Here is a 3,911-nt window from a genome sequence, read left to right as displayed (position 1 = left end):
TCCTCTCCTCTCCTCTCCTCTCTTCTCTCCTCTCTTCTCCTCTTCTCTCCTCTCCTCTCTTCTCTCCTCTTCTCTTCCCTTTTCTCCTCTTCTCTTCTCTTCCCTTCTCTTTTCTCCTCTCCTCGCTTCTCCTCTCCTCTCCTCTCTTCTCTTCTCTTCTTTCTATATTTCCTGTGCTGTTTTTCCTTGAAAGATTTACTCCTATTGGAATATCTACCACCTTGCTTACATCAGCCCTCCACTTCCACACTTATACTTACCTCCTACATCAACTTCATGTTTATTTTACATAACTTTCAGAAATGTTAAATACTGCCCCCCTTCATGGAGTCTTTCTTTCCATTCACCTAAAATAGTCTGGATTTTGTTGATAGGGAAGTAAAATATTTAGAAAGCTAAGAACACTGTTTAAAAATTAAAATAGTTTTTGAGTAACTGTGTATTTTTTCTTTTCATGAAAACTAATTAATACAATAATGCCTTTGTTTAAAAATTTCATTTAATTAATGAAAAATGCAAGGGACCTAAACTGACTTAGAGATATCAGGATACTTTGTAGGAACTAAAGTCTTGTGATGAACCATATGACTAAGCCAAGCCAAGATATCAGTGTCAAGCTCCTGGTAAAAGTGACTACAGACTTCTAAGCAGCAATTTCTATAAAGTTTTGCCAGTCAGGCAATGAAATGTGAGCTTCTTTAAAGAAGTTTATAAAATTTCATTATTTACAAGTTTGGGAGTATATCATATGTTAAATAGAAATGATTTTTGATACAAAATATAAAACCCAAGCAGGACCTGAAAAGACTCTGAAGAAATAAGACCATACCTGGAACAGACATATATTAAACTTTGAGAAAATATTAAGAGGAGTTAAGGTAAAAACTCATATGGTATCCAATTGCACATAAGCAGTGGGCACAGAGTGTATTTCAGAATGGTGTAAATGGCTTTTTGTCTAGGAATATGCATTATATAAAGTAGAAGTAGAGGTTCCAAAATAATAATCTATATTTTAGAGAGAACTAGTAAATAAATGTGTAGTGCAACAGCATGTACTATTTGTGATTTGTTTTCTTTTTTTTTTAAAGATTTTATTTATTTATTTAACAGAGACACGGTGTGAGAGGGAACACAAGCAGGGGGAGTGGGAGAGGGAGAAGCAGATTCCCCATTGAGCAGGGAGCACGATGCAGGGTTTGATCCCAGGACCCTGGGATCATGACCTGAGCTGAAGGCAGACGCTTAATGACTAAGCCACCCAGGCACTCTGTGACTTGTTTTCTTGAATCATTACTACTAAAAAATGTTTCCTAAGTACTTATAATGTATGAAAAAATATCCACAACACAGAGACAGACGTGGCCTCCACCCAGTGGTTCTGCAATCTAAGTAAGTCTGGTAACAAAGCAGACATAAAAACACTGAAAGATGAATGACTCACATGGAGGTGATGCAGTGCCTATGGTTTTATTTTTCCGGTTTCTTCTTTGAGGCCTCTCCCATTGCTGTATGATTTTAAAAATGTGCCATGTGTGGGTTTACACAATTGCATTTTGGCCCTGTTTTCTCCTTCATAAAGAGTCTAGTATAACATTAAATCAGTATGTTACAAATTAATGCATTCAACAGCCCTAGTTCATAAGAAAAAGAAAATATATTTTCTACATATTTTTGCTTATTCTAGCTTTCTTTGTACATGGCCAAAGTAAATCATGCTTGCTAGAGTTCTGTGATGCGATATTAGCAATTTAATAGAGATGCTGGTTTTGATGATGGCCATCAGAATATCTTTTTTAAATATTTTTTAAGAAGTTTTTATGGTCGGGCGCCTGGGTGGCTCAGATGGTTAAGTGTCTGCCTTCAGCTCAGGTCATGATCCCAGGGTCCTGGGATCGAGTCCCACATTGGGCTCCCGGCTCAGCGGGGAGCCTGCTTCTCCCTCTGACCCTCTCCCCTCTCATGCTGTTTCTCTCTTGCTCGCTCTCTAAAAAATAAATAAAATATTTAAAAAAAAAGTTTTTATGGTCATTACCTTTAAAATTTCCATGTTGTAAATAAACAGTAGGGTTTTCCCTGCGAAATAACAAGATAATAGGAGAAAGAGAATTGCTGAGAAGGAAGTGGCCTTTAGGAAATTCTGATCAAACACTATTTCCTGAAGAAACAGAGTCTCTGAGGAATATGTGTCTCCATGACTGAGGACCTCAGGTATATTAATTGAATGCTTGATATGAGGAGGTCCTTGATGTACCACTGAATTGCATCTGCAGTCATAAAATTTTGGAAGGACAGTGGCTTCTTACAGGTCTCTTGTTACCAACAAGGATAGATGACAAAAATAAGAACTATAAAATGGACAGCTCAGGTCCAAAGGGGTGTTTAATGACCATCCATTTAGTTACTTATTCATAAATCATGTATCTGTTAACTAACTCTGTGCTTGGAGATGAATTGATACTTTGAAAAGCACGGGTCACACTAAGAAAATGATGATCACCTCTTAAAATTAAGAATTACAAAATTCTCAATCTTTATTTTCTTTTAATTGTGCTTATGTTGTAAAAAGCTCTTTGTGAATCCCAATCACAGAGAAAACTGAGACTGGAAGTAAGTTGACATTTTTGATATTCTGTTAGATACTGAAGTTCCAGTGGATAGGAGTGATACGATCTATGCATTAAGTAGGATAATACTTGCTTATATTAGACACTCAGTATTGCTAGATGGATGAATAAATGCATTGTGACAATTGATGTAGTGAAATGCTGGTGTCACAGAAGCACATAAATAATTCCTTCAGAATAAGGCATTTGCTAGTGTGTCAGTTAGTCACCTGAGAAAAGCCATTGTAAGCCTTTGTTGAAGAAACTGAGAATACTTGGTCTTGAGATAAAAAAAAATCTCCAGGATGACCAGTGTTTGTGCTTCGAAGGATGGAAAGAGAGGTGTTGGGGAGAGATGCGGTTGGAAAGGTGGGCTGAACCCAGATCTTGAAGAGCCAAAGGTCATTCTAAAGAGTGTGGACTTTTAGGTAGAGGGGTGACAAGATTAGCTTTGCATTTCATAAGAATCAACCTGTTTATTACCACGGAGGATACCACTGTTACCAGAAAACTTATTTAAAGAAATAATGACCCAATGCTCACTTTGGCAGCTCCTATACTAAAATTGGAATAATACAGAGATTAGCATGGCCCCTGTACAAGGATGACATGCAAATTTGTGAAGAAATAACAACCCAAACTTCCCAAATTGGGGGAAGGTAGTGAACGTTCAGATTCATAAAGCAGAAAGAATATCAAAGAGGAAAAATCTAAATAAGTCTACATGAAGACACATTATAAGGTAGTTGACAAATTCAAACATAAAATGACTTTTGAAAATTGCAAAAGAAAATTTGTCACATGCAAGGAAGCCCTCATAAGACTATCTGCAGATTTCTTAGCAGAAATCTTGCAGGCCAGAGGGGAGTTGGGGGATGTGTTTAAAGTGCTGAAAGAAAAAAAAAACTACCAAACAAAAATACTATACATAGCTGAACAGTTCAAAAATGAAGGAGAGATAAAGACTTTCCCAAACAGAAACTAAGGGAGTTCATCCCCTATAATCTGTTTTATAAGAAATACTAAAAGGAGTTCTTCAAATTGAAATGAAAGGATGCTAAACAACACAAAAGTACATGAACCCTGGCAATGATAAATATATAAACAAATACAGAATACTGTAATGCTGTAATGGTGATATATGAATCACTATTAATTTTAATATAAAGATAAAAAACACATTAAGAATAACTATAACTATAAAATTTATTAACAAATTGACAATATAAAAAGATATAAACTGTGATACAAAAATACAGATTCAGAGGGGTACATGCACCCCAATATTTATAGCAACATTATCAA

The 3,911-nt window shown here is 35.9% G+C and overlaps 1 non-coding gene across 1 annotated transcript; it reads left to right on the top strand.

Annotated features, from left to right (window-relative positions):
* The first annotated feature begins 3,141 nt into the window (after positions 1-3,141).
* Positions 3,142-3,245, top strand: LOC123324698. The gene has a single exon (XR_006539972.1). It is a non-coding gene; the product is annotated as a U6 spliceosomal RNA (small nuclear RNA).
* The last annotated feature ends 666 nt before the right edge of the window (positions 3,246-3,911 follow it).

The sequence above is a fragment of the Neomonachus schauinslandi genome, chromosome 4, assembly GCF_002201575.2.
Source record: "Neomonachus schauinslandi chromosome 4, ASM220157v2, whole genome shotgun sequence".
NCBI classification, from domain to species: domain Eukaryota; kingdom Metazoa; phylum Chordata; class Mammalia; order Carnivora; family Phocidae; genus Neomonachus; species Neomonachus schauinslandi.
Note: the sequence above shows the minus strand (reverse complement) of the source record. Positions and strands in the feature narration are given on the sequence as shown.